This window comes from Sapajus apella, unplaced genomic scaffold (genome assembly GCF_009761245.1).
Source record: "Sapajus apella isolate SASKATOON/1434 unplaced genomic scaffold, GSC_monkey_1.0 scaffold87, whole genome shotgun sequence".
NCBI classification, from domain to species: Eukaryota; Metazoa; Chordata; class Mammalia; order Primates; family Cebidae; genus Sapajus; species Sapajus apella.
This window is the reverse complement of record NW_022437027.1, coordinates 6,341,580-6,352,424: the sequence shown is the minus strand read 5'-3', so window position 1 is coordinate 6,352,424 and position 10,845 is coordinate 6,341,580. Positions and strand designations below refer to the sequence as shown.

At 37.3% G+C, this 10,845-nt stretch overlaps 1 protein-coding gene across 5 annotated transcripts in view; it reads right to left on the bottom strand.

Moving 5' to 3' along the window:
* Window positions 1-10,845, bottom strand: part of TBCK (TBC1 domain containing kinase) — a 272,708-nt gene that overhangs the window by 20,831 nt on the left and 241,032 nt on the right. The gene's annotated exons all lie outside the window — the stretch shown is intronic.

Sequence of the window (10,845 nt, the reverse complement as noted above, 5' to 3'; positions counted from 1 at the left end):
ACACACCCAATACAGGAGCACCCAGATACATAAAGCAAGTTCTTAATGACTTACAAAGAGACTTAGACTCCCACACAATAATAGTGGGAGACTTTAACACCCCATTGTCAATATTAGATCAACCAGACAGAAAATTAACAAGGATATCCAGGACTTGAACTCAGACCTGGAACAAGCAAACCTAATACACATTTACAGAACTCTCTACCCCAAATCCACAGAATATACATCTTCTCAGCACCACATCACACCTACTCCAAAATTGACCACATAATTGGAAGTAAATCACTCCTCAGCAAATGCAAAAGAAGGGAAATCATAACAGTCTCTCAGACCACAGTGCAATCAAATTAGAACTCAGAATTCAGAAACTAACTCAGAACCACACAGCTTCATGGAAACTGAACAACTGACCCCTGAATGTTGACTGGATAAACAATGAAATGAAGGCAGAAATAAAGATGTTCTTTAAAACCAATGAGAACCAAGACACAACATGCCAGAATCTCTGGGACACATTTAAAGCAGTGTCTAGAGAAAAATATATAGCAATAAATGCCCACATGAGAAGAAAGGAAAGCTCTAAAATTGACACCCTATCATCAAAATTCAAAGAGCTAGAGGAGCAACATCAAAAAAACTCAAAACCTAGCAGAGGACAAGAAATAACTAAGATCAGAACAGAACTGAAGGAGATAGAGACACAAAAAACCCTTCAAAAAATCAATAAATCCAGGAGCTGGTTTTTCAAGAAGATTAACAAAATGGACCACTAGCAAGACTAATAAAAAAGAAAAGAGAGAATAATCAAATAGATGCAATAAAAAAACGATAAAGGGGATATCACCACAGATTCCACAGAAATGCAAATCACCATAGAGATTATTACAAACAGCTCTATGCAAATAACCTAGCAAACCTGGAAGAAATGGGTAAATTCCTGGACACTTGCATCCTCCCAAGCCTAAACCAGGAAGAAGTTGAAATACTGAATAGACCAATAACAAGGGCTGAAGTTGAGGCAGCAATTAATAGCCTACCAACCAAAAAAAGCCCAAGTCCAGATGGGCTCACAGCCGAATTCTACCAGACATACAAAGAGGAGCTGGTACCATTCCTTCTGAAACTATTCCAAACAATCCATAAAACATGGAATCCTTCCCAAATCATTTTATGAGACCAAAATCATCTTGACACCAAAACCCGGCAGAGACTCAACAAGAAAAGAAAACTTCAGGCCAATATCCACGATCAATATAGACGCAAAAATCCGCAATAAAATATTGGCCAACGGATTGCAACAGCACATCAAAAAGCTTATCCACCATGATCATGTAGGCTTCATCCCAGGGATGCAAGGCTGTTTCAATATACTCAAGTGTATAAATGTCATTCACCACATAAACAGGACCAAAGACAAAAACCACATGATTATCTCAATAGAACGCAGAGAAGGCCTTTGATAAAACTCAACAGCCCTTTATGCTAAAAACCCTCAATAAACGACATATTGATGGAAGGTATCTCAAAATAACAAAAGCTATTTAAGACAAACCAACAGCCAATATCATACTGAATGGGTAAAAACTGGAAGCATTCCCTTTGAAATCTGGCACTAGACAAGGATGCCCTCTCCCAGCACTCCTATTCAATATACTATTGGAAGTTCTAGCTAGATCAATCAGGGAAGAAAAAGAAATAAAGGGTATTCAATTAGGAAATGAGGAAGTCAAATTGTCTCTATTTGCAGATGACATGATTGTATATTTAGAAGATCCCATTGCCTCAGCCCAAAATCTCCTGAACCTGATAGGCAACTTCAGCAAAGTCTCAGGATACAAAATCAATGTGCAAAAATCACAAGCATTCCTATACACCAATAACAGACTTAAAGAGAGCCAAATCAAGAACGAACTGCCATTCACAATTGCTACAAAGAACGTAAAGGATGCCCTCAAGGAGTACTACAAACCACAGCTCAACGGAGTAAGAGAGGACACAAACAGATGGAGAAACATTCCATGCTCATGGTTAGGAAGAATCAATATCATGAAAATGGCCATACTACCCAAAGTAATTTACAGATTCAATGGTATCCCCATCAAGCTACCAATGACCTTCTTCACAGAACTGGAAAAAACCACCTTAAATTTCAAATGGAACCAAAAGAGAGCCCACATTGCCAAGTCAATCCTAAGCAAAAAGAACAAAGCTGGAGGCAACAGAGTACCTCACTTTAAACTATACTACAAGCCTACAGTAATCAAAAAACAGCATGGTACTGGTACCAAAACACAGATATAGACCAATGGAACAGAACAGAGGCCTCAGAGGCAATGGCACACATCTACAACCATCTGATCTTTGACAAACCTGACAGAAACAAGCAATGTTGAAAGGATTCCCTGTTTAATAAATGGTGTTGGGAAAACTGTTTAACCACGTGCAGAAAGCAGAAACTGGACCCCTTCCTGACACCTTACGCTAAAATTAACTCCAGATGGATTAAAGACTTAAACATAAGACCTAACACCATAAAAAGCCTAGAAGAAAATCTAGGCAAAACCATTCAGGACATCGGCATAGGCAAGGATTTCATGACCAAAACACCAAAAGCATTGGCAACAAAAGCTAAAATAGACAAATGGGACCTAATCAAACTCCACAGCTTCTGCATAGCAAAGGAAACAGTCATTAGAGTGAATCGGCAACCAACAGTATGGGAAAAAACTTTTGTAATCTACCCATCTGACAAAGGGTTAATATCTAGAATCTACAAAGAAATAAAACAGATTTACAAGAATAAAACAAACAACCCCATTCAAAATTGGTGAAGGATATGAACAGACGCTTTACAAGAGAAGACATATATGAGGAGAAGAAACGTGAAAAAATGCTCATCATCACTGGTCATTAGAGAATTGCAAATCAAAACTACATTGGGATACCATCTCATGCCAGTTAGAATGGCGATCATTAAAAAATCTGGAGACAACAGATGCTGGAGAGGATGTGGAGAAATAGGAACACTTTTACACTGTTGGTGGGAGTGTAAATTAGTTCAACCATTGTGGAAGACAGTGTGGCAATTCCTCAAGGACCTAGAAATAGAAATTCCATTTGACCCTGTAATCCCATTACTGAATATATATCCAAAGGATTATAAATCGTTCTACTATAAGGACACATGCACACGAATGTTCATTGCAGCACTGTTTACAATAGCAAAGACATGGAACCAACCCAAATGTCCATCGATGATAGACTGGACAGGGAAAATGTGGCACATATACACCATAGAGTACTCTGCAGCCATCAAAAACAATCAGTTCGTGTCCTTTGTAGGGACATGGATGAACCTGGAAACCATCATTCTCAGCAAACTGACACAAGAACAGAAAATCAAACATTGCATGTTCTCACTCATAGGCAGGTGTTGAACAATGAGAACACATGGACACAGGGAGGGGAGCATCACACACTGGGGTCTGTTTGGGGGATCTAGGGGAGGGACAGCAGGGGATGGGTAGTTGAGGAGAGATAGCATGGGGAGAAATGCCAGACATAGGTGATGGGGAGGAAGGCAGCAAATCACACTGCTGTGTGTGTACCTATGCAACAACCTTGCATATTCTTCATATGTACCCAAAACCTAAAATGCAATTTAAAAAAAAAGACCGCCTACTCAAACCTCAGCAATGATGGACACCCCTCCCCCTACCAAGCTCAAGCGTCCCAGGTCAAGCTCTGACTGCAGTATTGGCTGTGAGAATTTCAAGCCAGTGGATCTTAACTTGCTGGCCTCCCTATTCCCTGAGACACAAAAATATTAAAATTAGGCCTATTAATAACCTCACAATGGCAGCTGGTGTTCAAATGAAAGGAAGAGCCACATGACTTTCACTTTAAATAAAATATCTAGAAATGACTAAAATTAGTGAGGAAGGCATGTTGATAGCCAAGACAGCCTTAAATCTGGGCGTCTTGTACCAAACAGCCATGTTGTGAATGCAAAAGAAAAATTCTTAAAGGAAATTAAAGGTGCTACTCCAGTGAACACACAAATGATCAGAAAGCAAAACAGCCTTCTAAGTGATACAGGGAAGATTTTGAGGTATGGATAGGAGATCAAACCAGCCACATCATTAATCACCATCTGCATAGCCAGACCTTAACTCTACAATTCTGTGAATGCTGTGAGAGATGAGGAAGCTGCAGAAGAAAGGTTGGAAGCTATCAGAGGTTGGTTCATGAAGTTTAAGAAAAAAAGCTGTCTTTATAACTAAAAGTGTTAAGGTGAAGCAACCAGTAATAGTGGAGAAACTACAGTTATCCAGAAGATCTAGCTAAGATTAGTGACAACACTAAACAACAGATTTTTAATGCAAATGAAGCAGCATTTGATTGGAAGAAGATGCCATCCAGGGCTTTCATAGCTAGAGAGAAGAGGTTAATGCCTGGCTTCAAGGCTTCAAAGCTTCAAAGGACAGGCTGACTCTCCTATTAGGGACAAATGTGGATGGTGACTTTCAATTGAAGCTAATACTCACTGACCATTCTAAAATTCCAGGGCTCCGAAGAATTATGCTAAATCTACTCTGCCTGTCTTCTATAAATGGAACAACAAAGTCTGGATGACAGCACATCTGTTTGCAGCCTGGTTACTGAATATTTTAAGTTGCTTGTTGAGACCTACTGCTCCGAAAAAAAGATTCCTTTCAAAATATTATTGCTCATTGACAATCCACTTGGTCACCTAAGAACTCTGATGAAGACATACAAGGAGATGAATGTTGCCTTCACGCATGCTAACACATTTTGCAATCCATGGATGAAGGAGTCATTTCAACTTTCAAGTCTTATTCTTTAAGAAATACATTCTGTAAGGCTGTACCTGCTATATAGAGTGACTCCTCTAATGGATGTGGGCAAAATAAATTGAAATCCTTTGCAAAGAATCCACCATTCTAGATGTCTTTTAGAACATTTGTCACTCATTGGAGGTCACAATATCAGCATGCAAAGGAGTTTGGAAGAAGCTGATTCCAACCCTCAAGGATGACTTTGAGGAGTTCAAGACTTCCGTGGAGGTAGTAATTGCAGATGTGGTAGAAATAGTGAAACAACTAGAATTAGAAGCAGAGCCTGAGATATAGCTGAATTGCTGCAATCTCATGATAATACTTGGACGAATGAGGAGTTGCTTCTTATGAATTTGCAAAAATATGTTTTCTTGAGATGGAATCTACCTCTGGTGGAGATGCTGTGTCATTGTTGAAATAACAAAGCATTTGTTATATAAACTGATAAAGCAACAGCAGGATTGGAGAGTACTGATTTGGAATGTTCTTCTGAGCATAAAATGCTGTCAAATAGCACTGCATGCTACAGAGAAATCTTTCATGAAGAGTCAACTGATAAGGCTAACTTCACTGTTGTCTTATTTTAAGAAATTGCCACAGCCACCCCAACCTTTAGCAACTATTTACCTGATCAGTCAGTAGCTACCAATGTGAAGGTGGGACCTTGCACCAGTGAAAGGATTATGATTTACAGATGGCTTGGGTGATTGTTTGGATTTTTCAGCAATAAAGCATTTTTTAATTAAGATATGTACTTGCTTTTTAGATATAATGCTATTGCACATTTACTACATTATAAACATAATTTTTATACACACTGGGAAACAAAAAACATTGTGTGATACATTCTATTGCCATATTTGCCGCATTGGGTTGGTCTGGAACTGAACTTGCAGTATCTTTGAGGTATGCCTGTGTCTCTGTGAAAGTATGTGTGTGTGTGTGTATGCCTGATTCACAGGTAGATCCTTAATATAAGATGGTTTCCTTCTTTCCTCTCTTCTTCCATTTTCCTTTCCTTAAGTACTCCTTTTATAAGAGAGAAATTTACAACACTTTGAAAATATATAGATTCAAACGTAAAAAGCAAACTTGCCCCCAAATGAAATGTGAGGTAGGGCTTTATGGTGTTCATGGTGAACTCTTTATGATGGAGCAGTGATTTTTACTAGTGACTCAATGTTTACTGGCTCAGAAACCCTGTGGCAGTCAGATAAAGACTATGAATATTGTGTCTCAAAAAATGGTATTTATGTGGAACACTTTACATATAATTTCAATTAGTTCAAAAACTCCCTGAAATTCATGATGAACTCCAGGCTAAAAAGTTTTCTTATATACTATGTTTTAATTTTTAAAATTATGTTAGTGACTTAGTATTTGTGAATATGGCAATTAGGATCTTCCTATAGATTTATAGATTAGTGTTTAATAATAGTTTCCACTTTTAAACAGGTCCTTCTAGAAATGGCTAAGTGGAAATTTTTTTGAAAAGCAAACTATGATAGAAAAGTTTGTTTGAAAACAATTATTATTCTTAAAAATGTACAGTGGCTCATGTTAGAGAACAAGGCTCTTCTGATAAAATTCCATCATCTAATATCATTTAGTATCAGGATTCCTAATAAGTCTTGTTTGTACATTTTCCTTTGATCTGTGACATTTGGGAACTGAATTTCAGCAACAAACATTTATCGACTTCTGTTTACACTAGACAACTGAGACTAGTAAACTCACACTGTGTCCATGCCACTGGTCATATTACACAAAGTATGCTATGCTCTGTAAAGAATGTATACAATAAAAACAGATTCAAAACACAGTTAAGACTGTGATGGATCACAGCCAAGTTCTAACCTTTGTGGGTCAAATGGGAGGGCAACTATGGTTAGTTTCTTACTCAGCCACAGACATTCCTGTGGTAAGGAGTAATTAAATGGTGGGCTGTGGAGTACAGGGTGGGTATGTAGAATAACACATACTGAGACAAGATAACTTTCATCCTGTATTAGGTCACAAATGTAAGTGCCAGAGATCACAAGATTCGGATGATGACTTTGCAGTTTTTCCTGGAAATTGGAAATAAGCCCCCTCTCTCTTTTTAAAAACTGCTTATATTTTACCACATAATATTTCTAGTAAACATGTTAAAAAGCCAAGAAAACCAATGTCTGGATTAGGTGTATTAAGGCCCTCTTTACTACAACTCTCACTTTGCTTTTCACTACACAAAACTTAGGAAAAGCTAGGAGATAAGGACTGAACAGCACAATTTTTAGTTCATGAGTCTTTCGAAGTAATCTTTTATCACTTAACAAATCAGAGTTACGTAGTAGACTTTCCACTCTTACTCTTAACTTTTATATGATGTCCAGCAGGTTCAAATTGCATTAATATATAAACTATTTCCTTATAATCTGATATAAGCTCACAGGCTAAAATATTTGCTGATGAGAAAGGCAAGAAAAATATCAGGAAGGAAGCCAAGTTTAACCATAGCCAGTGCTTATAGGTACAACAAGATCAAGAAAGAATTCCTTGCATACTTGAAGTTGATAAAGGATACTCACTTCTCATTCTTTATCTAAATGCTTAAGGTACAATTATAAAGAGGTCTAAGAAATTTTCTAACAGGTAAAAAGACCCATGACAGGTTTAGAAGTTTTTTAAATTTTATTTCATCGTACTTTAGGTTCTGGGGTACATGTGCAGATCATGCAGGATTGTTGCATAGGTACACACATGGCAATGTGGTTTGCTGCCTCCATCCCCCTGTCATCTACACCTGGCATTTCTCCCATGTTATCCCTCCCCGACCTCCCCAGCCCCCCGCTGCTCCTCCCTTGCCCCCCACCCCCCAACAGACCCCAAAGTGTTTAGAAGTATCATATTAATTTGAAAAACTAGATAGATACTACCTGGAGCTAGAGAAGTTTAATACAGGGACAACACATATGCTGAATTGGTTTACAGTGTCTATGAAGTTATTTTTGTCTCTTTTGAGCACATACTTGTAGAAGGATAATCTCAGATGCCTGAGACCAAAGGCTAGAGGAAGAGCTTGAGCAAAGACGGGAAGGATACAGGACTAAAGGAGAAGGGTGCCATGGTCTGAATGATTGTGTCTTCCCCAAATTCATATGGTGAGATCCTAACCCCAAGGCAATGATATTAGGAGGGAGGGCCTCAGGAGGTGATGAAGTCATGAGGGGAGAACCCTCATGAATAGAATTAGTACCTTTCTAAAATGGACCTTAGAGAGCTTCCTTGCTCCTTTTTTCCACATGAGGATACAGCATAAAGATGGCCATATATGAACTATGAAGTGGGCTGTTTTGAGAGCCTTTATCTTGGACTTAGTCACCAGAACTGGGAGAAATAAATTTCTATTGTCACAAGCCACTCAGTCTTTGGTATTTTATTATCATAGCCTGAATGAACTAGGACAAAGAGACTGGCAAAAGGTAAAAGCTACCAATGATCACCACAATATCTTAAAACTTGGTTTAGCTTGGTTAAGGAATCCAGGAAGTAATGGTGAGCAGGGAGACGGGGAAAAAGCCTCATACTACCACAGCACAAATTAACTTCCAACCTATCATCTACAGATCAAATATATTTGGCCTACAGGGCAGTATAAATTAACACAACTGGGTTATTACCTTATTTAAAAAAGTAGATGCAATGGCATGTCTTGCTTATTATAAATCTGATAATTTTAATTCGAAAACAACAAGAATCACATTTTAAATTTAATTGTTACATACTATGTATAGAAAGCATCAGTTACTCACATTGTTTACTGATTGATAGAATACCCACAAAAATTATCTCTTGTCTAGGTTTCTAGACAAGAATCAAATATTATTCAGATATACATAGCTCTTTTCTATTTTTTTGTTCTGCTTTAAAGAATAATAATTGCCCATTTGACTGCAACTAGGCATGTTCAGATGAATATTTCTTTTGATAACAAAAGAAAAATATTGACTTTGTGCCAAGAATATAACAATTTAAAGGTAAGATGAACTGTCTCTAATATTTTCCAAAAAGATCTGACAAAGTGAAAGGCAAAGATTTCTCTAATTTCTTTTGTAGATAACCTTACGAATGTGATACACTGTTGGGGATGAAGTCTTAGTGGTCTCATAACCACAAAATATAATCTAGATATAGTTAATAATTAGTCTTACAAGTTTCAGAGACTAACATAGCAATAAGATATTTATACTTTTTCTTAAAACTAAAGTTATAAAAACACTGACTGGAGCTTTCACTTGTTTCTGGTCCATGTTGTTGGCCAGTTTTTCAGTCTGAGACCCATCACCATCTCTAGAGTTGCATTCCATTACATTATTTTCCCAAAGTGGGGAAATAACACAATAGCACATTAAGCATGCTATTGTACTAAGTCATCATTCTTACTAAACATCACAATTTACTTCCAGGAAAGAGATGGACTCGCTATGGATTTTTTACAAGCTGAAACTCTGACTTTATGTTAGGAGTAGGGTTATGTGGGTAATGGTTGCCATGGGTATCAAAACAAACTATACAGTTTTTATTTTAGGTAACATTTAATTAATGTCAAAAATTCTCCTTTAAATCTGAACACTCTGCTCAAGGATATAAAAATATATCTTTTTATATCCTTGTTTACCTAATACATGATATGGTAGACTAGCTCTCCCTATTGATCTGAATAGTTATTGCTTTAATTCACAGATTTATATACTTGTTCTCTGGGATAATTCAGTAGGGTATCTTTTTGGGGCTTTCTGATATATCTTGCTGGCATGTTTTGTCTCTAAGCCCAGAGAATTTACTTACAGTTTAGCAGCCAAAGACACAATATCTCACACTTTTTTTTTTTTTTTTGACAGAGTTTTGCTCTTGTTGCCCAGATTGGAATGCAATGGCATGATATCCGTTGACTGCAACCTCGGCCTCCCAGGTTCAAGTGATTCTCCTGCCCCAGCCTCCCGAGTACCTGGAATTACAGGCATATTCCACCACACCCAGCTAATTTTATATTTTTTGTAGAGACGAGGTTTCTCCATGTTGGTCAGGCTGATCTTAAACTCCCGACCTCAGGTGATTTTAATGCTGTCATATACTAGACAAGTGGTTCATTTACTCTACCTTGAAGTGGTTCAGTGATATTTTATCATGTGTTAAATTCAATATTAAAAGCCTTTTTCTTTTATTGAACTATATCTTCTTTCATTTAATATTTTCATTTGTTGAGTTTTAGACTAATTCTTTTACCAGGACTTAACAGAAGATGTTACAGAATATGCTAAAAATTACAATGTGTCTACTGTCTCACAAACATAAAATTCCCAAGTCCAAATATGAATTTGACATAAAAATCATAAATTCTGAAATGATAACTTATAACTCTACTAACTAGAATTGGCACCTCTGCTTCCTTTTCATAGTATTCAACTGTGGCTTTCTTAATCTTTTCAAAACAGGACTCTTCCAGCTGCCTGCTGCAGCACACTGATTTCAACTCAGAAGAAAAGCTGTTAGTTTCTCAAGATTCACTTTAAAAACCATCAAAAACCTTGAAAAAATGTTAGACAAAATGCTAACTAGAATAACCAGCTTAGAGAAGAACATAAACGACTTCATGGAGTTGAAAAACACAGCATGAGAACTACGTGAAGCAAACACAAGTTTTAATAGCAAACACAAGTTTAATCGATCAAGCAGAAGACAGGATATCAGGGATTGAAGATCAACTCAATGAAATAAAAAGAGAAGGCAAAACAAGAGAACAAAGAGTGAAAAGAAATGAACAAAGCCTCCAAGAAATATGGGATTATGTGAAAAGACCTAATCCACGCTTGATTGGTGTACCTGAATATGACGGCGTGAATTAATCCAAGCTGGAAAACACGCTCCAGGATATTACCCAGGAGAAGTGCCGAAGCCTAGCAAGGCAGTCCAAATTTTAAATTCAAGAAACACAGAGAAC